A 27598-nucleotide genomic window follows, 5' to 3' on the forward strand; every position below is an offset into this window, starting at 1 on the left:
GCCAGAAGTCCCTGAAATTTAAGCAAATGGTGAAGTAAAGTAGAAAAATAATGGGGCTGGCCAGCCGTTTAACCCATGCCTTAGTACTTACCGACCTCAATAGGTCCCTGAGTCACTCCGCCCGATATGCCACGTACACCAGTGTCCCTGTTCTTGGCGCCACTTTGCTTTTCACTTCTCTTCTTTTCACAGCTATTTGTAACAGACAACCTCAGACAACCATTTTGCCTTTCTGCATTTCTTTTTCTTGGGGATTGTCTTGATCCCTGCCTCCTGTAAAATGTTACAAACCTCCTTCCATAGTTCTTCAGGTACGCTATCAGATCTATATTTCAATTTTAAAAAATCAGCTATACTTCAATTTAAAAAAAAGAAAGAAAGAAAAAGAGTTACTTTCTCTGGAAGGATAGTAGGACCATCTGAGTCCAGGTTCTTTTCAGACCTTTCTAAAGATTTCAAAAGATGGATAAAGTCTATACAGTGTGAGTATATTTAATGACTTGTAGAAAGTCTTAACTCATTATTTAAAAAGTCATATAAAGAATTTTATGTAAAATTCTGAAGGTGACCTCAGGTCACCTGTGAGAGAATATAATTAAATTGGGATCCTTCCTAGATCTCCTCTATCCTAATTTAATTGCAAACTTTTTGGCTTAGAATTGTTTCTTGTTGCTTGTGATAATGATCAAATCATTGGACATTTGCTGAAATCATTTAATGACCATATCTGTCAACATTACATCCTACACCTATTGTCTTTCTTTATTTAAAAAGCATGAGAATTGCCACATTAACAACAAACTTAACACCCTTCCAAAGGAAGTGATTTCTTCATTTCTGTATTCCAATGCCTGGTACAGAGTCTGGAAGAAACAGGACTCAATCAGTATTTAGTAAGGGAAATTAATGAAACAAATTCATGAATCACAACTTTGATTCATTGTCATAATCCTTCCAGTGGCCTGTCTTCATGATGCTTGTCTGGGCTTCATGATCTTTTGGTTCTTGTTCCAAAGCACCAGGTAGAGGCTGATTTAACTATTTCCAGAGGTCTCTGGTGATTCTGAGATTCCATATTTCCTTTTAAGTTCATGAAAGATACTAGCTGCTATAAGGCACAAACAGAGAAAAGATCAAAAAGCAAACGAGAAAAACAAAACCAAGAGGAAGGGCCATGAGGAAGAAGGGGAAGGAAAAAAAAGACCAAAGACAGGGGGAAGGGGGGCACTGAACTCAAGAGATTAATGGGAAGAGGAAAGGAAAGGCAAAAACAGGTTAGATACTGGCTTGAAGGATGAGAAGTTGAAATTTGATATGAGGCCTGTTTACTTCAGTTCAGTCGCTCAGAATTTTCTCTTTGTGACCCCATGGACTGCAACACGCCAGGCTTCCCTGTTCATCACCAACTCCCGGAACTTGCTCAAACTCATGTCATCCTCTGTCATCCCCTTTTCCTCCTTCCTTCAGTCTTTCCCAGCATCAGCGTCTTTTCCAAGGAGTCAGTTCTTCGCATTAGGTGGCCAAAGTGTTGGAGTTTTAGCTTCATCATCAGTCCTTCCAATGAACATTCAGGACTGGTTTCCTTTAGGATGGACTGGTTTGATCTCCTCGCAGTCCAAGGGACTCTCAAGAGTCTTCTCCAACTCCATGGTTCAAAAGCATCAATTCTTCGGCACTCAGCTTTCTTTATAGTCCAACTCTCACATCCATGCATGACTACTGGAAAAACCATAGCTTTGACTAGATGGACCTTTGTCAGCAAAGTAACATCTCTGCTTTTTAATATGCTGTCTCAGTTGGTGATAGCTTTTCTTTCAAGGCACACGCGTCTTTTAATTTCAGGGCTGCAGTCACCATCTGCAGTGATTTTGGAGTCTAAGAAAATAAAGTCTGTCACTGTTTCCATTGTTTCCCCATCTACTTGACATGAAGTGATAGGACCAGAAGCCATGATCTTCAATTTTTGAATGTTGAGTTTTAAACCGGCTTTTTCACTCTCCTCTTTCACTTTTATCAAGAGGCTCTTTAGTTCTTCTTCACTTTGTGCCATAAGGGGATATGGGGCCAAGGAAAATAAAAAATTAAATGGGTGGTTTAGGAAGAAACCAGTGGGTGACTGGGTAATGGAAAGGTCCCATTGGCTCCTAAGTAGACTAGGGTTCCTTGTTAGTTCTATTTCAAAAGCTAGCAGCACAGCAGATAAATGTGTTCTCTTTGCCTTAGATGCCACTTACAGCCTGACCCAAATGAACAAAGAGGAGGAATGAGACTCTTTCCCCTTGAGTTACATTTTACCAAACCCTGGCTCATAGCCTAGATTTTAGAAATAGGTCATCTTTGATAAAGCAATACAACTTGCAACCATAGAACACATCTGAGGATCTGGCTAAACTCAGTTCAGTTCTGTCCAGTCACTCAGTCGTGTCCAACGCTTTGCGACCACATGAATCGCAGCACGCCAGGCCTCCCTGTCCATCATCAACTCCCAGAGTTACCCAAACTCATGTCCATCGAGTCAGTGATGCCATCCAGCCATCTCATCCTCTGTCGTCCCCTTCTCCTCCTGCCCCCAATCCCTCCCAGCATCAGGGTCTTTTCCAATGAGTCAACTCTTCGCATGAGGTGGCCAAAGTATTGGAGTTTCAGCTTCAGCATTGGTCCTTCCAATGAACACCCAGGACTGATCTTTAGGATGGACTGTTTGGATCTCCTTGCAGTCCAAGGGACTCTCAAGAGTCTTCTACAACACCACAGCTCAAAAGCATCAATTCTTCAGCGCTCAGCTTTCTTCACCATCCAACTCTCTGGCTAAACTAGAGGGATACAAAACAAAGACAATAGGGGTATGCAGTCAGTCATTCAACCAATCTGTATCCCTCAAGTAGTTCAGGGCACTGCTTCCTTTGAATAAATTCAGAAAGAAGTGCTCCTGCTCCTACGTCAACTCAGGCATTGGGAGGTGGAAGGTCAACCTAAAATTTGTACAATTAGTGATGAAAGTGGAAAAGGAAGTCAAGGTCCTCAATTCTAAGTTATGATTTTTTCCCTTTCCCTTTCTTCCTTTCTGCCTTTCTTCCATCCCTCCTTTTCTTCCTTCCCTTCCTCCTTCTTTCTTTGTGGCCTTTCTCTCCTTTTTAAAATTAATCAATTCTGTCTCATCACAAACTCATGTTCAGTTTAAAATCACCACCATCAATTTATCCACTTCATGAAAAAACTCAGAGAATTTTGAGATATCACCATTGACTCCATGTTACCACCAGGCAAAGACTCCTTCTCAGTGTTCTTGTGTATTATGCAATCTAAATTATCCTTGTGCCCCAGAAGCTGGTGTGAAAAGCATGTTGAAAATCCAGTGTGAACAGTCCCACTCCAGTTCTGCCTATTTATACCCTGCTCTATGGAGGGAAAATTTATTCTTTGAAGTAGTTGCTACTCATGAGACCAAATCCTTGATTGAAATGAAAGGTGGGGAGAAAAGATGGGAAGTGCTATGCTGATGATCAATTACCTGAGCACTGAGAAACTAGTTGATCTACAATTTGTTTGCCACTTTATATAGTTTTTATGCTTCCTATTGACTATTTTTATCCAATGTCAATATCAAAGACATCATTTCCTTGCCCTACTTCTATGTCAATGCAAATCAATAAATGTTAACTGATTCTCTCTTCTATCTAGTACACTGTTATGCTGATTTTGTGGTGAATAACAGAGATAAACATAAGAAGTTCTCTGTTTTTGGAGTATCAGAAGCAAATTCCTAATGCAAATTTCTGGTGGATCAAATTAAATTTAAATAAAGAACCAAGAAACTTTTAACTTTTCACTTCTGGTAAAAGAGTCTAAAAATTTTTGAAAAGACTTAAAAGGAAATGGTAGTTTTCAGTGATCATTGCACTACAGCTCATTTTAATATCATGTTTCTTTGTGGTGTTTCTTTGCCAGAGACCTAGCCCAAGTCTGAAAAGTTGAGACTGACTCTGTGGAGAGGCTCGCTCAACATCATCTCCCCACTACAGTCTCACTCATCCACCACTACTACAAAAGGGCAACTTTTCTGGCAGAGGAACATGTTTACCTGTTGCAGATAGTGTGGGTGGAGAAAAGCATCCCTCTTAGCAGAGCAGACACTACTGGTGCCACCCTTTCCCCCTCTTTGTCCTTCCTGCCATGCAGTTGAGATGCATACATAGAGCCTGGCAACAGTCTTGTGACTATGAGAGAAAAACCAAGAGAATGACAGAGACACAAACTGTGACCTGGAAATTCTGAACCATTGCCAGCAGTTGTCTACTTCCAGATTCCTTTTTCATTAAGAAAAAAAAAATTCTTAATTTGTTTAAAAAAAATGTTAAGGGAAAACTGGTCAACCACTTGTAAAAAAATGAAACTAGAACACTTTTTAACACCATACACAAAAATAAACTCAAAATGGATTAAAGATCTAAATGTAAGACCAGGAACTATAAAACTCCTAGAGGAGAACATAGGAAAAACACTCTCTGACATAAATCACAGCAAGATCCTCTATGACCCACCTCCCAGAATATTGGAAATAAAAACAAAAATAAACAAATGGGACCTAATTAAACTTAAAAGCTTTTGCACAACAAAGGAAACTCTAAGCAAGGTGAAAAGACAGCCCTCAGATTGGGAGAAAATAATAGCAAACGAAGCAACAGACAAAGGATTAATCTCAAAAATATACAAGCAACTCCTGCAGCTCAATTCCAGAAAAATAAATGACCCAATCAAAAAATGGGCCAAAGAACTAAACAGACATTTCTCCAAAGAAGACATACAGATGGCTAACAAACACATGAAAAGATGCTCAACATCACTCATTATCAGAGAAATGCAAATCAAAACCACAATGAGGTACCATTACACGCCAGTCAGGATGGCTGCTATCCAAAAGTCTACAAGCAATAAATGCTGGAGAGGGTGTGGAGAAAAGGGAACCCTCTTACACTGTTGGTGGGAATGCAAACTAGTACAGCCGCTATGGAGAACAGTGTGGAGATTTCTTAAAAAACTGGAAATGGAACTGCCATATGACCCAGCAATCCCACTTCTGGGCATACACACTGAGGAAACCAGATCTGAAAGAGACACGTGCACCCCAATGTTCATCGCAGCACTGTTTATAATAGCCAGGACATGGAAGCAACCTAGATGTCCATCAGCAGATGAATGGATAAGGAAGCTGTGGTACATATACACCATGGAATATTACTCAGCCATTAAAAAGAATTCATTTGAATCAGTTCTAATGAGATGGATGAAACTGGAGCCCATTATACAGAGTGAAGCAAGCCAGAAAGATAAAGACCAATACAGTATACTAACGCATATATATGGAATTTAGAAAGATGGTAATGATAACCCTATATGCAAAACAGAAAAAGAGACACAGATGTACAGAACAGACTTTAGGACTCTGAGGGAGAAGGCGAGGGTGGGATGTTTTGAGAGAACAGCATCGAAACATGTATATTACCTAGGGTGAAAACAGATCACCAGCCCAGGTTGGATGCATGCGACAAGTGTTTGGGGCTGGTGCACTGGGAAGACCCAGAGGGATCAGGTGGAGAGGGAGATGGGAGGGGGGATCGGGATGGGGAATACATGTAAATCCATGGCTGATTCATGTCAATGTATGGCAAAAAACCACTACAATATTGTAAAGTAATTAGCCTCCAACTAATAAAAATAAATGGAAAAAAAATTTAAAAATGTTAAAGGCAATGTTCTGTAGATGGTTTAGTACAGCCACTCTTAAACTAGACTTCCAAGCATTAAATACCAGCACCATGATATTCATGGATCTATTTGAAAAGTCAGGATTTCTTTTAGTGATTTAGAATTGCAGTATTTTAGATGTTACTGAAATTTTCCCCTTTATTTTAAAATAATCTCATACTGGAAAAATACATTTGTAAGTTCTTCCTAAACTGATTTATGCAATCTCAATAAAAATCCCAGCAAATTTCCTGAAGGTCATTGATAATATAATTCTGAAACCTAAATGGAAATGAAGAGTCAAGAACAGTTAGGATACTCTAAAAACAAACAAAAAATGAGGCAGAATTTCCTTTTGCACATTTAGTAATTTACTATAAAGTTGCCGTAGTTAAGACAGAGGATAGACAAACTAGTGAAGCAGAACAATCGAGAAATAAACCAATGCATATTGTAACACTTGATTTTTGAAAACCTAGTATACAAAGCAATGAAAAAAAGCATAGTATTTTAAATAAATGGTGCTGTCAACTACATATCCTTTAGAAGAAAAAAATTAAAGTTGACCCTCCTAACACAAAAATCAACTTTTAGTATATTGCAGACCTAAGTAGAAAAGGCAAAACAATAAATCATCAAGAAAGTAATAAAAGAAGACATTTTCATGAACTTGGGGGTGGGGTAATAGTTCCTAAATAGGACATAAAAAGGGCTAATCATACAGGAAAAGATTGATAATTCAAAGTACATTCAGATTGAGTGAAAAAGCAAGCCAAAGACTGACAGAAGATATCTGCAATTCATGTAACCCACAAAATAATCATACCCAGAATACCAAAAGCATTCTTAACAAATCAATAATAAGAAGACAGATGAGTCAAGTGAAAAATAGTAAAGTGATTTACACTGGGATTTCCCAAAAGATTTATTGTTCCAAATGGACAGTAATGTATGAAAAGGTTCTCAACTCTATTAGTAACCAGGGAAGTACACATTTATAAAAAAGAGATTGCTCATAAGTGTTGGGGAGGATATGGAGCATAAATTATCATCAGATTGGAAACTATCTGGCATCGTTTCTTTGAGCTGAAATAAGTATTCACTATGGCTAGTGAATATTTTGGAGAGCAAATGGAGGTTCTAACCAGGTAGGATGTCAGGACAGCAGGCATAAGTCAGGACTGTCCCAGGCAAATCAGGATGTATGTTCACATCAGTTGTGGTGCTTTCTCTCACCACATTCTCTAGTAATACCACTCATAGAAACATCAAAACACAGGCTCAAAAGGTGCAGTGTAAATAAAAGCACAGAACTGGGCACAACTCAGACATCCGTCCACTTAGAGTGTGTACATAAATTGTGGTGTACACAATTGTGGAATACTATAGTAACGAATCAGTGAACTAGAATTACAGAATGAAGCTCACTTCATGTTGAGGGGGGGGAAATACAGACACAAAAAAGAGCTTACAGTTTAATTTCAGACAACACAAACCTATAAAGCAAAAAGTTATCAGTGAGTGAAGTAGCTCAGTCGTGTCTGACTCTTTGGGACCCCGTGGACTGTAGCCTACAAGGCTCCTTCCTCCATGGGATTCTCCAGGCAAGAATACTGGAGCGGGTTGCCATTTCCTTTTCCAGGGGATCTTCCCAACCCAGGGATCGAACCTGGGTCTCCCACATTGCAGGCAGACTCTTTAACCGCTGAGCCACCACGGAAGTTAGGATAGTGTTAATGCAGTTGGCAGAACCACGGCTCCCCAAAGATGTCCATGCCCTAAAGTTCCAACGTCTGTGCATATATAAATATGGCTAGAGGGACACTGTGGATGTGATTAAGGTTAAGGAGCTCCAGGTGGGGATATTGTCCTGAATTATTCCGCAGGCCCAGTATAATCGCGAGGGTCCTAAAACGTAAAAAAGGGAGGCAACAGAAGTCAGAATCAAAGAGGTTGCAACAGAAAGAGTCAGAATGATGTCATGTAAAAAATACTCAACTGAACATGGCAATAGCTCTACAAATGAAGAAGGAGCTATGACCCAAGGAATGCAGGTGGCCTCCAGAAGTTGAAACAGGAAAGAAATGGATCCTCCCCTAGAGCATCCAGATGGGAAGGTCGTTCTCCCAACACCGTGATTTTAGGACTTCTGACCTTCATAACTGTAAGATAACAAACGTGTGCAGTTTCAAGCCACTGTGTTGGGCATGATCTGTTATAATCTAAGTAGAGCTTCATTTCTGAAGGAGGGAAGGTACAGGAAGGAGGTTTGGGGTGTTGTGGAAGCATTTTATTTTTGGATTTAGGTGCTCCTGAGAAACTTTTGTTGAATCCTACGTTTGTTTTGTGTGTGCTTTTTTCCAAGAGTGTTATCTGTGCCTCTCTGTCTCTCTCTCCGTCTTTCTCTCTCTCTCTCACACACACACATACACACAAACACTCCACTACTTAATGAGGAAAAGAAGCAAGATACTCAGAGCCACTGCCACAAGAGGCTTACTGCCTGAGGCATATATTCCATGCCTAGGAAGACACAGTTTCCTCAAGGATTCAAATTAGATGAAAGCAGCTCAAACCTGCCTCATAGACAGAAGAGTGTGGATGCCTCACTTCAGCGCCTCCAGCCAATGACTACCTCATAATAAGATCCAGATAATGCTGTTAAAGTGCTGCACTCAATGTGCCAGCAAATTTGGAAAACTCAGCAGTGGCCACAGGACTGGAAAAGGTCAGTTTTCATTCCAATCCCAAAGAAAGGTATGCCAAAGAACGTTCAAACTACCAAACAATTGCACTCATTTCATATGCTAGCAAAGTAATGCTGAAAATTCTCCAAGCCAGGCTTCAATAGTATGTGATCTGAAAATTTCCAGACATTCATGCTGGATTTAGAAAAGGCAGAGGTACCAGATATCAAACTGCCAACATCTGTTGGATCATAGAAAAAGCAAGAGAATTCCAGAAAAACATCTACTTCTGCTTCATTGACTACGCTAAAGCCTTTGACTGTGTGGATCACAACAAACTGTGGAAAACTCTTAAAGAGATGGGAATACTAGACCATCTCACTTGCCCCCTGAGAAACCTGTATGCAGGTCAAAAAGCAACATTTAAAACCGGACATGGAACAACGAACTGGTTCCAAACTGGGAAAGAATTATGTCAAGGCTGTATATCATCACCCTGTTTATTTAACTTATATGTGGAGTACATCATGAGAAAAGTTGGGTAGGATGAAGCATAAGCTGGAATCTAGATTTCCAGGAGAAATATCATTTACTTCAGATATGCAGATGACCCCACCCTTATGGCAGAAAGCCAAGAGGAACTAAAGAGTTTCTTGATGAAAGTGAAAGAGGAGAGTGAAAAAGCTGGCTTAAAATTCAGCATTCAAAGAACAAAACTCATGCTTGCTCAAATTCATGTCCATTGAGTCGGTGATGCCATCCAATGGACACAGTGACAAATTTTATTTTCTTGGGCTCCAAAATCACTGCTAGAGGTCACTGCAGCCATGAAATTAAAAGACACTTGCTTCTTGGAAGAAAAGCCATGACAGACCTAGACAGTGTATTAAAAGGCAGAGACATTACTTTTCCAACAAAGATACATATAGTCAAAGCTATGGTTTTTCCAGTAGTCATGTATGGATGAGACAGCTGGACCATAAAGAAGGGTAAGCACCAAAGAATTGATGCTTTTGAACTGCTGTGTTGGAGAAGACTCTTGAGTGTCCCTTGGATGGCAAGAATATCAAACCAGTCAATCCTAAAGGAAATCAGTCCTGAATATTCATTGGAAGGACCGATGCTGAAGTTGAAGCTCCAATACTTTGGCCACCTTATGTGAAGAGCTGACTCATTGGAAAAGACTGGGAAAATACTGGGAAAGATTGAAGGCAGGAGGAGAAGGGAATAACAGAGGATGAGATGATTGGATGGCATCACCGACTCAATGGACATGAGTTTGAGCAAGCTCTGAGAGTTGGTGATGGACAGGGAAGCCTGGTGTGCTGCAGTCCACGGGGTTACAAAGAGTCAGACACGACTGAGTGATTAGCAACAACAAAGAAGATCCAGAGTCTTGTCTTTCTGTTTTTAATCGGCTCCCCTCTGTAGGAGGTCAGGTTGAAGTGCTCCTCACACACTAACTCCCAATGGCCAATGCAAGAGTGTGGATATTTTTATTTACTGGCTGTACTGGGTCTTTTTGCTGCATGGGGGCTTTCTCTAGCTGTGGCAGTCGGGGGCTACTCTGAGTTGTGATGCTCGGGCTCCTCGTTGCCTGAGCAATGAGGTTTCTTTTGTTGAGGCTCAGGGGCTCTGAAGCACTGGCTCAGTAGTTCTGACTCACAGGCTTAGCTGCCCCATGGCATGTGGGATCCTCCCAGACCAGGGATCAAACACACAGGACTTTTTACCACTGAGCCACCATGGAAGGAAGCTCTTGGAAATTTTTTTTTCACTTTGGAATTTTTTTTTTTCCCACTTTGGGATCTTATACAGGAAATCAGCACTTAAACCTCAATTTAACAACAAAACAATAAGTGCACTATGTTTGCCACATAGGTTTCTAAAAACCCAGCTCTGTGAAAATTACCTGACTCATGCACATTCCACATAGAAGATACCAAATGGGAAGGTTCATAAGAGGCCATTCTTATGAACCAGAGGAAGGCATACAAACAGGAACTAGAAAGCATTATGCCACAGCCACTGGCCCATTGAAATAGACTCAAAATATAAAAATTATACACATTCAGATAGGACATGAGATGTTGTGCATTGATAACAATAAAGGGATTCTCTGGCCTAGCATAATTCTCTTGGGAATTTAAGAAGCTTATTTTACAGAAGACTTTAAAAGGATGGGAAGTCTTTTCATTTGCAGCCAAATGTTTCCTACATATCATCCTGGTGCCCCACTGAGTATTGTCAGTATGTGCACGGAATGACCATGCTGACCCATTGCTTCTGTTGTGAACTAATTACTGTGAGGGAGGTTGGCGGGTTCAAACTATTCATCACATTTACTACCGCTAGAACAAGTTCGATGTATAATAGTGAAAAAATGGATGCCATTTGAGAGATAATGAAATGCAGTGGGGAAAAGAAAAACCTGATACTAATCAATTGCATCATTTCAGTGAAGTAAAATATGTACATCTAATACACAGAAGCTAGAAAAAAAAAAAGCATAACTGAGATGAGTCCCATCTGAATTAGGTGATGGCAGATGATTAGTTTTTATCATTTTGACATTCCCATAATTTTCTTATATAGATTTTACAGTCAAATAAACATAAAAGATATATTGCTTTATAAAGAGATGTTATCATAAGATTTACTTCAATAATAAGCTCCCCATTTGAAAAATAATTTAATGGCAAACCTTTAAATTAAAAAAAACAGTATTTAAGCTGTGCATATACCACATGCAATAAGGGGTATATGTCCCCTGCTTAGTTCTATAAACAGAGAATTTGATAGAAGTGATACTCTAGCCATCACACACTTTGCTGTTAAGTTCCAGAGCTTAAATACGTTGTTTGGGACTTAGGGGAAAGACATCTGCTTATCTTGGCTTGGCCTGTTCTCTATTTTTGGCGCTTAGGAGAGAATTGGGGACTGTATCATTTGCAACCTACACAGAAGAAAATGTGCTTCTATTGCCAGCAATGGAACTGGCAATTTTTTTGTAAGCACTCTAGTCCAAAAGGGAAAAAGTCCTGCATGATACACACTATATGCTCTGACTATCCGTAGACTTCAAAAGGGACAAAAGGACTCAAGTCAGCAGATGTGCTTTGTAATGCACAGCCAGCTCTGTAAATATGTTGACACTTTTCTGCAGGGAAATGAAGACAGCCCTGTGGAGAGGCATTTCCTGCTCACCCTCTCTATTCAATGGCCTGACGTTATTTTTTGCTTGACTGTGTGGAGGCTAATGGCATGATTGCCTTGAGGAAATTAGGAGCATAATGTGGAGGATGGGGAACTAATTAGCCAATATGCAAGCAAAGTGCCTATGGCCAGCTCCTTACTAACAGCCAGAAGGGAGACCACAAATCAAAAAGAAAACAGTTCAGGAGTTTGTTAGCCTTCTAGTTTGTATGTCTTCTTTGGAGAAATGTCTGTTTAGTTCTTTGGCCCATTTTTTGATTAGGTCACTTATTTTTCTGGAATTGAGCTTCAGGAGCTGCTTGTATATTTTTGAGATTAACCCTTTGTCTGTTGCTTCATTTGCTAGTATGTTCTCCCATTCTGAAGGCTGTCTTTTCACCTTGCTTATAATTTCCTTAGTTGTGCAGAAGCTTTTAAGTTTAATTAGGTCCCATTTGTTTATTTTTGCTTTTATTTCCAATATTCTTGGAGGTGGGTCACAGGGGATCCTGCTGTGATTTATGTCAGAGAGTGTTTTGCCTATGTTCTCCTCTAGGAGTTTTATAGTTTCTGATCTTACATTTAGATCTTTAATCCATTTTGAGTTTATTTTTGTGTATGGTGTCAGAAGGTGTTCTAGTTTCATTCTTTTACAAGTGGTTGACCAGTTTTCCCAGCACCACTTGTTAAAGAGGTTGTCTTTTTTCCATTGTATATTCTTGCCTCCTTTGTCGAAGATAAGGTGTCCATAGGTTCATGGATTTATCTCTGGGCTTTCTATTCTGTTCCATTGATCTATATTTCTGTCTTTGTGCCAGTACCACACTGTCTTGATGACTGTGGCTTTGTAGTAGAGCCTGAAGTCAGGCAGGTTGATTCCTCCAGTTCCATTCTTCTTTCTCAAGATTGTTTTAGCTATTCGAGGTTTTTTGTATTTCCATACAGATTGTGAAATTATTTGTTCTAGTTCTGTGAAGGATACCATTGGTAGCTTGATAGGGATTGCATTGAATCTATAGATTGCTTTGGGTAGTATAGCCATTTTCACAATATTGAGTCTTCCAATCCATGAACATGGTACATTTCTCCATCTATTTGTGTCCTCTTTGATTTCTTTCATCAGTGTTTTATAGTTTCCTATGTATAAGTCTTTCATTTCTTTAGGTAGATATACTCCTAAGTATTTTATTCTTTTTGTTGCAATGGTGAATGGTATTGTTTCCTTAATTTCTCTTTCTGTTTTCTCATTGTTAGCATATAGGAATGCAAGGGATTTCTGTGTGTTAATTTTATATCCTGCAACATTACTATATTCATTGATTAGCTGTAGTAATTTTCTGGTAGAGTCTTTAAGTCTACAAGCAATAAATGCTGGAGAGGGTGTGGAGAAAAGGGAACCCACTTACACTGTTGGTGGGAATGCAAACTAGTACAGCCACTATGGAGAACAGTGTGCAGATTCCTTAAAAAACTGGAAATAGAACTGCCATATGACCCAGCAATCCCACTTCTGTGCATACACACCGAGGAAACCAGATCTGAAAGAGACACATGCACCCCAATGTTCATCGCAGCACTGTTTATAATTGCCAGGACATGGAAGCAACCTAGATGCCCATCAGCAGATGAATGGATAAGGAAGCTATGGTACATGTACACAATGGAATATTACTCAGCCATTAAAAAGAATTCATTTGAAGCACTTCTAATGAGATGGATGAAACTGGAGCCCATTATACAGAGTGAAGTAAGCCGGAAAGATAAAGACCAATACAGTATACTAACACATATATATGGAATTTAAAAAGATAGTAACAATAACCCTACATGCAAGATAGAAAAAGAGACACAGATGTACAGAACAGACTTTGAGACTCTGTGGGAGAAGAAAAAAGTGGGATGTTCTGAGAGAATAGCATTGAAACAAGTATACTATCAAGGGTGAAACAGATCACCAGCCCAGGTTGGATGCATGAGACAGTGCTCAGGGCTGGTACACTGGGAAGACCCAGAGGAATCGGAGGGAGGTGGGAAGGGGAATCGGGATGGGGAACACATGTAAATCCATGGCTGATTCACGTCAATGTATGGCAAAAGACCACTACAATATTGTAAAGTAATTAGCTTCCAACTAATAAAAATAAATGGAAAAAAAAAAAAAAAGAACTCATCAAAAAAAAAAAAAAAGAAAAGAAAAGAAAACAGTTCAGGAATTTCTAGGTCCCTTTAAAAATAAAGGGAAAGCAGTGGTAGCTTAATGAGCACCAGCCAACTATTTTACATCTGAGGGGTTTCGTTCTTAGAGGCAGATTCAGTGAAATGAATGTGAAAATGTAGACTTTATCAGGGTGGGCTGGCTGGGTGCTGTGTTCCTCAGTTCCTCACAAGCTCCCAGCTGAGGTTGTATTATGAAGACACTAAATAGGAGCTCAAAAAACAAGAATAATAAACAAGAATTTTTTTTTAAGTATGAGGCATTTCTTATGGGGAAAAAATGAAGATATTTTGAAAATGTGCTTAACACAAAAAATGAAGAGGATTAAATACCCAGAAGTGGGATTGCTGGATCACATGGTAGTTCTATTTTGAATACTCTGAGGAACCCCCTGTTCTAAATAGGGTCTTTTTTCTTAATATTTACTTGGCTGCATCAGGTCTTAGTTGCAGCATGTGGAATCTTTTGCTGCATTATGAGGAAGTTTTGTTGCAGCACACTGATGCTCTGGTTGTGGCTTGTGGGCCATGTAACTGAGGCTTGCAGGCTTAGTTGATCCTAAGCATGTGGGATCTTAGTTCCCCAACCAGGAATCAAACCTGTGTGCCCTGCATTACAAGGTAGACTCTTAACCACTGGACCACCAGGGAAGTCCCTCTCCATAGGATGTTGAAGAGATTTCTACACACCATGTTCACTGCAGCACTATTAACAACAGCCACAGTGTGGGAACAACCTAAATGTCCATCAGCAGATGGGTAGGTAAAGAAAATATGGTATACAGGTACATGGAGTATGACCCAGCCTTAAAAAATAAGGAAATTCTGCAATATGTAACCACAAGGATGAAACTCGAGGACACTATGCTCAGTGAAATAAGCCAGTTACAGTAGGACAAATGTTGCATGTTCTACTTACATGAGGGATCTAAAGTAGTCAAATTCATAGAATCAAAGAGTGGGATGGTGGCTGCCAGGCCCTTGGGTGCTGGTGGGGGGAATGGGGAGTCGCTAAGCAAGAGGCATAAAGTTTCAGGCAAGCAGGATGAATGAGTTCTGGAGACGGGCTGCACAGAGTCATACCTGACACAGCAACTGTATTGTACAGTGGAAAGTGCATTAAAAGGGAAATCCCGTGTTAACTGTTTTTACCACGATAAAATACGATTTAAAGGGAGGGAGGGAGGGAGGAAAGGAGGGAGAGAACAAGGGCACGCAAGAAAGAAACTTAAGGGTTATGATGGAGAAACTTGTGGGTTGTCTTTCAGCAAAGAGCAAATTGCTGAGTCCTCCAGTCAGGCAGGAGCATGGGGAAGGCCAGTGGGGCCCGTATGGAAATGCTGAAAGGGAGCTGACATGTAGAGCCTCCTCCAGGGCATTAATTACACGTACCCCAGTGCTGTGTGCCTTCAGCCACTGTGGTGGATCACTCAGAACCTACAGAGGTTTGTCAAGCCTGTCTCTTAAAATCCACCTCAGAGTTCTCCCCAGGAGTCTAGCTTCTTTCCACTGAAGGTTGAGTTTCTTTTCTTTTCACACCAGGCTGCAGGACCTATCTTCTGCAAGGCAAGAAAAGAGGGTCAGGCAGAGAAGTGCTTATTTCAGCCCCTGTTTTGGCTCTTTTCAAAGGAAAGAAACAAATAGATAAAATGAAATGGACCCAGCATGGAATAGGTTTCAAATAGCATCCTAAAATAGGAACAGATTGTACTTTATCTGGGTTATAGAGTTCATGTATTTAAAAAAAATTTTTTTATTCTATAACTACTTGAAAATGTGAGCAGAAAGAAATCCATTTCTCTCACAGGTCTCTCTCACCAAAGGCTCTATAGTTCTTTGCTTTTCGTCCACATCTGGCATACGTTTCTGAAACTTCATGGGTGGTACAGCCCCCCAGAAATCAGAGATGAACAGAGAATAGACAGTCAATTTATGTTGCCTGTGGCTCATCTCATCTGAGAAATGGAAAACATACCATGCTGTCTTGGGTCAGACTGGCTTAATTATCCATTAATCTAAACTGATTGTGCACCCAGCAATAATAGACTGGATCCTGAAGGGTCTGCAGAGATGCCCAGAGACAATGTGCTGGTTGGAAAAAAGGACAAGAGCTGAAAGAAAGGATGGTTGTATTGAGAGGAGATATGAGTCAAACTCATGTGATGGGCCAACGAATCTGCACATTGCTGCGCCACCTGGGCCTTTCCTTTCTGCCCCTCCTCCGTGAGGCTCCAGGACCACCATATTACACTACACTGGGATTTGCCCGGGTACTGTATGAGACAGCCTCCCCCATCCCACATCTATCCTTGCTGTTGCCCACCTGGCCTGACTGCCCCCATCTCTGTTACATTTACTCACCAACATCTTCCTTGCTTCCTTGCCCATCTCCTTCCCCATTTTCCATTTTATTAATAACTTTTCATTGTTCACATATTATTCCAGCTGGTTTGGAAGCTATATATCCCATTTGTATTCTTTGAGAGATTATTTTTTACTGTTTAACATGATTATTTAACACAATAGATATCTCAGTTCTGGTCCCACAGAATATAAGACTCTCAGACTGCTCCCTATAAAGTCTTGTCATCTTCTATAGTTATTGCTTCCTAATATTTTAGATTTACCACCTCTTAAAAATCTATCCAGATCAGTCTTTCATGTTATTATTTAATACATATTTGGATTTTCCAATATGTTCATGGAGTTCTTTCTTCATCATAGTTTTCAGTGTTCCACTCTCTCCTTTTCAGATGAATTTCTTTCTTTGCTGAAGTTCAAGCTATAGTTTTTTTTTTTTTTATTCAAATAGAGACTTGTCTAGCATTCACACTTGAAGAATCTCTGTGCCTGAAAATACCTTTTGTGCCCAGCAGTTAGTTTTGCCCCGGCAATTGTAAGGTCTGATTCCATTTTTCTTCTTGAATTTCTAGTTGCTGATCTTCTAAGAGTCACACCTTGAAAGCCCTTTGAAAGCTCACCTGCCTCCTTTCACCAACCTGTCATGTATCTCAGTGGTTTTTCTGATTTTCTGTTTTTAAAGTTTAAACTCCACTACAATATATCTAGGTAGGAATTTGTTTTCATGCATTGTGTTCAGGACAAAATGCATTTGTTTTTTTAATATTCTGTTTCCATGATCTCAGTTCTCGCCTTCCCAAGTCTCTTTTAGATCTTAAATCTGAGTCTTAAGATGCAAATTCTCCCATTTGTGTTGTCTACTGACTCTCCTTCATATATAATTCATTTCCTACTACAGCTTGTCACTATTTTATTGTGAGTGCATACTCAGTGGAGACAGTGCTCTATGGCAGTGCACCCTGAGCACAGAGGATCCCTTCAGGATTGTTTTGGGTTCATTCTGCTGCAGTCTAACAGGTTACATCTCTACCTTCAACAGCATCACCACCTTTACCTCCACCTCTGCCAAGCCCATCACCCCCATCACCACCACTTCCACTACCTCTACCATTATCTCTACCTCTACCAACTCCACTTACATCATCACTTCTACCACCAATTCCACCAATATCACCACCATCTCGACCACCTCTCCTTCTTCTCCAACCACCAACACTTCAAATACCAGCACTTTCACCAACATCTCCACCACCAGTACTAGTGTTTCCACTGTCACCACCACCCAAACATTTCGCTCTTGGTGAGTTCAAAGAAAACCAAGATTCAGTAAATTGTATGACATAAGAAATCTTTATCACTTCTGGTTAAGAAAAAGTGTGACAACCAATGTGGTTGCTAGGTCAGAAATTGATGGAACTATGACAAGAGATGGGTAGAGCCCAGCCCTGAGCAATGAGGATAACAAAAACAATGACTAAATTAGGGGTGAAGGGAATACTAGCTAGGGCTTTCCAGAGGTAAGTTTCAGCAGTACAGGCCAGTAATATTTGATATAATGTTGATTGAGTGAAAGAAAAAATGGATATAGATAATGTATGTTTCTGTGATACGATGTTAAGCTGGAACTGCTTTCATCTTAGTTTCAGCTGAAGAAAATAGAATAAAATGGTAAATACCCTTATAACCTAGACTGATGTGCTAAAAGCACCAATACTGAACTTACTAAGTGATTTTAAAATCAGTTCTCCTAGCAGGAATCCTTCACCTTTCTACTGGCTATGAATGTCTACAACTAAAAGGAGAGAAAAAAAGAGCATTCCTATGAGGATGTTAGGGTACTCCTCTCTATCACATGGCAGGAGAAAGTTTTATCTCCCCATCTCTTGCCAAGTGAGAGGTGCTTGGCACCAAGGATATCATAGATAGCATATATCTTCTGGAGTATGGGAAAAAAGGACTTACACAGGAAAGAGGTTGTCTATTCAAAAACCTGAGATGAGTGCGAGAGAGAAAGAGGTTTCTCATTCGCTTATTTGGCCAAGTTGTGTGGCTTGCTTGCAGAATCTTAGTTCCCTGACCAGGGATTGAACTTGGGGCAACAGCAGTGAGTGACCTGAGTTCTAACCACTGGACCAGGCAATTCCCTGACAGAGGTTTCAATGGGAGCAGCTTACTCTTCCAATGTGCCCCTTTCCCAGGGACTAAGCATGGTTCCACAGAGGCAACTGATATGAAGCCACTTGAAGGACACTTTGCCCAAGAAGGACACCTGGAGGGGTAAAATGACCTAGAAGGGGATAGTAGTGGAGGTGGTTGAGAAGCTCAGAGAACAAAGCTCTGAAAGTGACTGCCTTGTGGATGTGAATCCTACATTACAATGTGCTCTGAGAGTTCTCCAAGTTAATACAGAATCACCCATGTCAGCAAAGCACACCTAAAACATCTAACACCAAAGTGACACCTGCAGCCAGGCAAGTAACATGTTTTCTATCTCCCCGGGGCACCACCCTGGAGGAGTCAGAAATTAGATCTTAACAAAAAAATGAGGCCCCTGCCCACTGTGCAGATTTCTAAGCCTCAAGCAGGTATGAGCTCTAGCTTGGATGGAGTTCACAGAGTTGACTCCTACGCAAGATTAGACATTTTAATTATTGAAACTGTTCTAGGTGTGGTCAGAGGACATATCATAACAGAAACACATTCAAGTGTTCTCAACAAGAGAAACATGTGGGCAGTGAAATGTTCAGAAATAATTCTGAGCATAGTGAACATAAGAGTCTATTACCATAGACAAAGTCAAAATAGAATGTCTCTTCTCTCAGAAACATACTTGATAAGGAGCATAAACCAGATGGTTTCTTTCTTTCTTTCTTTCTTTTTTCTTTTTTGAAAGGAATTGTACAAAAGAGAATCCCTTTTTCAATCAGTACTGGAAACAGGGTACGTCTGTACGTAGAGCTGCATGTTTTATGCATCCTGACTATCAATAATAAATTAAAATGTAAATCAATCAAAAGAAAGCCTGAATCATCATTTTAATACAAATGGCATTACAAAATTGATCAAAGAACATGTAGTCAAAAATGCAGGAAACAAATATGATAGAGGTATGACAGGGAGTTATGGACTTTGTGATACTTTTTCCAACTTCTTTAAATGTATAATTTGTTTAGATTTATTTTCTCATTATAAACAAATGTTCTCTTTTATGCCTAATTTTGTATTTATAATTTTCTATTCTGTTAATAAGGATTACAAAAATAATGTGAGTTTCAGGATTCCCAAAACTTGGATCCATCTTGAATAAAAGCACTGTAGTACATGAGGTATTACATTACACATTTTCAAATAAAGAAAAGAAGTTACTATTCAATAGAAGAATATGCTGAGTAAAGCTTCAACCAGAGCATCTCCAACCTTCTGGACTAATAAGTAGACCCTGGCTTAGAGCCCTTGGCAGAGAAAACCTGCATCCAGGCAGCTGCATCTTTCATATTACAGGTCTGCCCAGGCACCTGTATATGAGCTAAGTTGTTATAATAGTTCTTCACAGTAGCTATACACACATCAAGCTACAATGCAATTTTATCTAATGTTTTAATTAGAAATGAATGCCTAGCTTATTTTCCTGTAAAACCAGCACTTAAAAAATAAAGACATAGTTTATTTAAATTGATAAAAATAATTTTATGTACAAAATATGCAGATACAGAAGGCTTATCAATTTCCCTTGACTTTTTTCTTTTCTAAACAAAACATTCTTTTCTTATATCGCTGCCAGTTCTTGGTCCAGTTAGAATGTCTACCACATTGCTCTGAATCATTGGCTCAGAATCATTGAGAAGCAGTCTTCCTTAGCAATGCTTGGACTGAGATAGTACAGTCTGTATACATACGACTTAAATAATGACTGAATTGGACCAAATTATCTTTAGGGGGATCTATTAAGAATCAGTGGTCTATCATTGCTTCTTAACATTGTTTCTGGCTATTTTCATTGTTGTTCAAATAGGTATGTATTTACATTACATATTTACATTAAAGTTTGTTGAAGAAATATAACTAGCACAGCAAACCAGTGAATTTAAAGATATTGATTTAAATGAAAGTACTAAATAATGATGGGTAGACATCAGGTGGTACATAGAGGGGGCAAGCAACTATGCTGGTAGTACAGGAAGAGCTGAATCATGGAGAGCAGAAACAACTGGAGTCTGCCTGGGTCTATCATGGTGACACCTTTTCTATCTTAGACATACATTAGTAAAATTTACTTTTGGGGGTTACAGTGCTGTGAATTTCTACACATATATGGATTCTTGTAATCACTACCACAGACAGAATACAGAGTCCAAAGTGTCTTCTCATGATATCCCTTTGTATTTATACCCTCAACCTACCTCCAACCCAAGGAAACTACTGATCTATTTTCTATCTCTTTATTTTTTTTCCTTTTCTAGAACACTGTATAAATAGAATAATATAGCTTGCAATATTTTGAAAATGATTTTTTTCACTTAGAAAATAAATTTTAAAATTCATTCATATTATTCTAAGTATTAGCAGTTCATTTCTTTTTATTGGTGAATAGTTTTCCATTGTGTGGATGTACCAAAGTTTGTTTAGTCAGTGGATGTTGACAGACAATTGAATTACTTCCAGTTTGGGGTGATTATCCTTTGTTTTGCAAGCAAAGTTATTTTTTTCCCTTTTACTTCTTTTCCTCCTCATTGCTTAAGTGCCAAAACACCCTTCTTTCTTCCATTTTTCTTTTAATCTCCCCAGTAGCTATATATTTGGAAGACTGTCCCTTTAATCATGTCTTCTCCATTAAACTGAATCTTTTTAAGTCATTTGCCTAGCCTAATCCATTAAATGGTAAATACTTTGTGATTCCTTTCTTACATCTGCTTTGATTTGTTTCCTAGTTTCTTTTTAAAGTATTTTCCTCGTCAGAGTGGATTTAGTCCCTCTGTCAGTGGGCTCCAGTTGAGGAGCTCACTTCTGATGGACTCCCTCAGACCCCTGTCTGCATCCCTCCTTTGTCTCTCTAGCAGTTTATCTTATCTGTCTGACGGTATTCTGCATGTTTCATTTGATTTCAGTGAAAGAGCTGATTCCTAAAATGTAGAGGCTAAGACTGCTTCTGGTTCTCCTCTAGCAGCTCATGTAGTTTTATGCAAAAAGTTAGTAGAGGACTTCAAAAAAGTATCTTTTCAACTTAAACAAACTCTTCATTCTGAGAACAGATAATCCTTTTATATCTCTACCACTCTCTGCTGTAAGAAAACTATAAACAGTTGAAAATATTGTCCCTTTAGAGTTAACAGATGCAGAAAATATTGTGCCAGTTTGGGGAGAAAAGTAAATGGGAGGTTAGATTGAATACTGAGTGCTTCATTTTGATAAAAGCCTAGGAAAATTATTTTTACCTTTCTTCTGTCTGGACCCTAAGTTGGAAGAATCACAAAGAAACTGGTTATTTGGAGAGCAATTTTAAAAAATGAATCTTCACTAGATTTTATAAGAACTGAGATTTTGGTAACTCATTGGTAATTTTCTGTGCAATGCCCTAAATCTCTGCTTGTACAGAGATGAAAAATCTGAAGTTGGAAGAGAAACAATTTTTATAAGTCAAAGTTTTAGAAACATCTTCCAGCCTTTCCTAGGTGATCCTCTGCACAGCATTAAGGTCTGAACTGCAAAAGAATGAATGGTAAATCTCTGCTCCAAACTCATTTCTCACCAAGCCCCCTGATTTGAATTCTCATTAGCTAGTCCCACCTCTTTATACATTCAATTTTTAAAAATACTTAAGTCTACACTTCTAAAGTAAGATTAAAGCCAGAAATAAACCAGGAACCCACTCAGGATCAGAGTTTTTAAAGCTGTTACTTGCCCAAGTATCAGGAATTTAATCTTCTGAAATCTGAAAAGCTGTTAGAATCACAGACAAATTTATCAGCTTTATCCTGGAAAATTAACCTGGCAGTTTGAACTGTCCCTAGCTAGCTGGGGCTATATCCACCTCTTAACAGTAATTCCTGCACAGAGTTGTTTCACATCCATAGTCTAAAGTAGACCTCCTCAAAATCTAAATGCAGTTGAGCATGGATGCCTGTCATTCTCATGCTGTCAGCTGATTTCAGAGCAAAAAATTAGGAAAATGTCTTTTCTTTTGTGTGTGATTATATTATCTCTGATTCCAAGTTCAGCCACTACCTTGTAAATAATGTGCCTGGGACACAGTTCCTGTCTGTAGTGAATAATATTGACATTTGCCCTTTAACTGATAACTTTGTTGACACCCATTCATTATAATCTCTAAGAATAAATTCATCTAGCTGGGTGTGGAATGAGTCCTTCCAAACCAAAACAGTGTGTTCCCAATTTCTCACCCAGTAATTTGCTCTTTCTTATGAATTATGAGTTTAATGCGAGAAGCAGATTCAGTGTCAGTGAATTTCACAAGAGGAAAATAACAGAAGTGATATATGCCAGTTAGCTGCTGCTTGCTGCTGCTGCTGCTAAGTGGCTTCAGTCGTGTCCGACTCTGTGCGACCCCATAGACGGCAGCCCACCAGGCTCCCCCATCCCTGGGATTCTCCAGGCAAGAACACTGGAGTGGGTTGCCATTTCCTTCTCCAGGGCATGAAAGTGAAAAGTGAAAGTGAAGCTGCTCAGTCGTGTCCGACTCTTCGAGACACCATGGACTGTAGCCCACCAGGCTCCTCCGTCCATGGGATTCTCCAGGCAAGAGTACTGGAGTGGGTCGCGTCGCCATTGCCTTCTCCAGCTGCTTAACAGGTTCTAAGTCAGAAGATTGAAAGGCAGTAATATTAATGTAGGAGATGTGGTAAAGAACCTGTCTGCAAATGCAGGTTCGATCCCTGGGTTGGGAAGGTCCCCTGGAGGAGGAAATGGCAACCCACTCAGATATTCTTGCCTGGAGAATCCCATGGACAGAGGAGCCCAACAGGCTATAGTCCAGAGAGTCGCAAAGATTTGGACACGACTGAAGGGACTTAGGAGAAGGCAATGGCACCCCACTCCAGTACTCTTGCCTGGAAAATCCCACGGACGGAGGAGCCTGGTAGGCTGCAGTCCATGGGGTCGCTAAGAGTCGGACATGACTGAACGACTTCACTTTCACTTTTCACCTTCATGCATTGGAGAAGGAAATGGCAACACACTCCAGTGTTCTTGCCTGGAGAATCCCAGGGACGGCGGAGTCTGGTGGGCTGCCATCCATGGGATCTCACAGAGTCGGACAAGACTGAAGTGACTTAGCAGCAGCAGCAGCAGGAGGGACTTAGCATGCATGAATGCAGGAGATAGATGGGCTCCAGACTAGACATTTACAACTAGCCTCCTATTTGCACTTCCTGAGACAAAAGCTAGGTAGGTTCCAGTTGAGAAATTTACCAGCCTCCTGCTTGCATTTCCTGAGACAAGAGGTAGATGGGTTCCAGCTGAGGCATTTACAGTCAACCTCCTGTTTGCCCTCTGAAATGGAAGTAACAACAGAAACAGGGTAGATAGCCCGTGTTTGTCTCTTATAAATACCTTAATGTAGAGACAAGATGGCGGAGGAATAGAGGGACGTGGAGTACATCTCTTTCCCCAAATCAGGAATGCACCTTCAGACACAGAAGCACCTGCAGAACATCAGCTGAGAGTGAGCAGGAGTACCTGAACGCCAGAAAAGAATATATAGAACCATGCAAAACCCAATAGGGTGAAGGAAGTAGGGGGAAAAGAGAATAAGTAGGATTGGACTTGCCCTTGGCAGGCAGGAGAACTGAAGCAGGGGTCTGATCCCCACATCAGGACAACTGTTTGGGACAGAGGAGAAACATTTGAGGCTGAGAGTGAAGCAGCTGATCTATAACAGTCTAAACAGAAAAGAATCACACAGACAACCCTTGCCACAGCCATACATACTCCAGAGAGCAATGTGAGTCCCCTAGAAGGCGCAAAGGCTGGGAGCTGGAGTGTGGGGATTGTGGAGGAGTCCAGTGAGGTCAGCTGAGGACTGTGGGGAGACAGCCCGAGGGGACAGGAGATTGTGGTGGGAAATGCTTGTGGAGGAAAACCAGGCAGCCATGGAGGCAAGATAATACTGCTGAGTCATGTGTAGAGAGTGGAGCCAACATTGTAGCCTCTCTATCCCCACACACCAGCAACAAGCAGCTGAACAATAGAGAAGCTGGCCCTTCAATCACTTGGGGCAGGGAACAGCAGAGTAGGACCCCAGTCAGGGGGCCCCTTTACATGCCTGAATAGGTGGAGTAACAGATAAGGGCCAGCCAAATAGGCCTTCTGATTGCCAGCTGCCAGAGGCTAGAAAAAGACTCTGATAGTGCTATAGCTCCTGTGCCTGAAGCAGTTAGTGTTCCTGCACACTTGGCACCGCCAGGGTCCCCATGACCCGAGCAGCTGCATCACCTTCATGCTCAATCCTCACTGGGGCAGAGCTGCCACAGGCTAGACAAAGCCCTAATAGCACCACATCCCCTCTGACAGCCACCAGCTCTCCTGCATAGCCGGCATTGCCAGGGTTTCCATGATCCAAGCAACTGCGCCTCCTCTATGCATGATCCCCACTCAAAAGAGCTGCCAGAGGCTAGAAAAAAATCCTGCGTCCATTCATGCTGGGTCATTTTGGTCATGTCTGATTCTTTGTGACCCTGTGGACTGTGGCCTGCTGGGCTTCTTTATCCATGTGATTCTCCAGGCAAAAATACTGGAGTAGGTTGCCATGCCCTTCTTGAGCACCATATTTCCTGCTGCCCTAGCCGCCTGCTACCCTGAGTACCCAGTGATGCCAGGTCCCCTGTGACCTAAGCAGCTGTGCCACCTCCACACCTAGCCCTCACTGGAGCAGATCCAAGTCCCCCAGGGCAGCCTCAGGAGCAAAGCCCTCTGGATGACTCATATGCAGAGGTGGAGATTGAAACCCAGGGGCAGTGCAGCTAAGGAAGAAGACCTAACACCTTCCCACCAGCTGTACAAGCTGCAGATTAAATCCACACAATCAACTAGGCAGACTAAAGGACAATAAGAGTTTCCACAAAAGAAAACACACGGGTTCTGACAGTGGACACTGTGGACCCTGGAGGCAAGGCCACACGGGAGTAGGACCAAATTAGAGTCTGAGCTGCTTCCACAGCAGGTCCAGGGACATGCCCAGTGTCAGAGGGCCTCCTAAGGAGGCAAGGCGGACTGTGACTCCAGTGAGGAATAGGACGCTGACAGCCAAGATTCAAGAAAAACATGTATTATTCTTATATTTTGACTTGTTCTGTTGTTGCTTCTGGATTATTTTTTCTTTTCTTTTTTAAATTTTCTTTCCTTTTCTCCCTTTTCCCCCTGCTCTGTTGGTGTAGCTGTTGATTTTATTAGTATTATTAAATCTATTTAAGCTTTTTTTAAATCACACTTTTAATTTCTTTTATATACTTTCATCTCTACAATAGCCTTTCGTGGTTCTGTGGGGTTTTCCTATTTTTCTTTTGTTTTCTCCTTTTTTTTCTTTACTTTAAAAAATTTTTAAACTTATTATTATTTTCTCTACATTTACTCTTTTGTTTGTTTTTCCTACTGTTCTTTTCCCATTGTAATGTTGAATATATATATATATCTTCTTTATCTACCTCTATTTAACTTTGCATTTTTATTCTTTCTTTTCCTCACATGTTGTTAGTTTGCTTTGTTTCCATTGCTTTTTCCCCCAGTTGGCACCTTTCTATAGCCTTTCCCCCCCCCCCCCCCCCCCCCCCCCCCCAATTTGTGCTTTAGTTAACAGCTGGATATCATTTTTGGTTTCCTTTGTTCACTGGGTCAAAATATTGTACTTTATTATTATTTTTGGACTGTTCTGGTTTTGTTAATCTTTGGAAGCAACGTTATGACCAACCTAGACAGCATATTAGAAAGCAGCGACATTATTTTGTCAACAAAGCTCTGTCTAGTCAAGGATATGGTTTTTCCAATAGTCATGTACTATTGTGATGTACATGTTGAGAGTTGTATGTGAGAGTTGGACTGTGAAGAAAGCTGAGTGCTGAAGAATTGATGATTTTGAACTGTGGTGCTGGAGAAGACTCTTGAGTGTCTCTTGAACTGCAAGGAGATCCAACCAGTCCATCCTAAAGGAAATCAGTCCTGGCTGTTCATTGGAAGGACTGATGTTGAAGCTGAAACTCCAGTACTTTGGCCACCTGATGCAAAGAGCTGACTCATTTGAAAAGAGCCTGGTGCTGGGAAAGATTGAAGGCAGGAGGAGAAGGGGACAACAGAGGACGATATGGTTGGATGGCATCACCGACTCTATGGACGTGAGTGTGAGTAAACTCCGGGAGTTGGTGATGGACAGGGAGGCCTAGTGTGCTGCAGTTCATGAGGTTGCAAAGAGTCGGACTCGACTGAGCGACTGAACTGAACTGAACTGTACCTGTGTATATTCATTATTTTAGTTATTATTTGCCTAATTTTGTAATTGCCATTTGCCTCTTTTGAGTGTGACTTTTGTTTCTTGTTTTTGTGTTTGTTTTAATCCCATTTAATGCCACAAAAAACTACCTATGGAATCTCTGCTCCCCAGCCAGAGATCAAGCCCTGAGCCTTTGTAGTGGGAGCACTGACTTCAAGACCCCAGACTAACAAAGAACTCCTAAAGCTAGGGAGGATGAATTAGTGAGAACTTACACAAAGGCAACCACTTGTATACAACACCCAGTAGCACACAACTGCCAACAGCACCCTGTGCAGGATGCCTCATTCAAACAACAAACAAGACAAAAATACAAACACAATCATCAGCAGACAGGATTACCACCTCACACAGCCCTGCCATGAGAATTAAAAAACCTCACCTCTTCCCACTAGAATACAAGCAAAAATCACACCCAACATGAAGTTTACACAAACCACTGAACCAAACTTACGAAGGCAGAAACCAAAAGGAAGATAGAATTCAAACTCAAAGCCTGAGAAAAGGAGACCTCGAACACAATAAGTTAAAAAAAAATGATAAAAAGGCAGAGAAATACTGTGCAAATTAAGGAAAAACCTAGAAACACATAAGTCCATATAAATGAAGAGGAAATAGGCAAACCACTGAAAAAATATTCAGAATAATGATAGTAAAGATGATCCAAAACCTCGAAAATAGAATGGAGAAAATGCAAGAATCAATTAAGAAAGACCTAGAAGAAATAAAGGATAAGTAAACAGATACAAACAGCACAATTACTGAAATTAAAATTACTTTAGAATAAATCAACAGGAGAATTCTTCTGAGGTAGGAGAACAGATAAGTGAGCTGGAAGACAGAATGGTGGAAATAAATGCTGAAGAGCAGAATAAAGTAAAAAGAATGAAAAGAACTGTGA

The 27598-nt window shown here is 40.4% G+C and overlaps 1 long non-coding RNA gene across 1 annotated transcript; it reads right to left on the bottom strand.

Moving 5' to 3' along the window:
• Positions 1 to 27336, bottom strand: LOC122454742. The gene is made up of 4 exons (XR_006273514.1): positions 27325 to 27336; positions 15379 to 15384; positions 4586 to 4594; positions 1 to 167 (listed from the first exon to the last, which is right to left on the bottom strand). It is a non-coding gene; the product is annotated as an uncharacterized LOC122454742 (long non-coding RNA).
• Between the last annotated feature and the right edge of the window lie 262 nt (positions 27337 to 27598).

Source organism: Cervus canadensis, chromosome 17 (genome assembly GCF_019320065.1).
Source record: "Cervus canadensis isolate Bull #8, Minnesota chromosome 17, ASM1932006v1, whole genome shotgun sequence".
Lineage (NCBI taxonomy): Eukaryota > Metazoa > Chordata > Mammalia > Artiodactyla > Cervidae > Cervus > Cervus canadensis.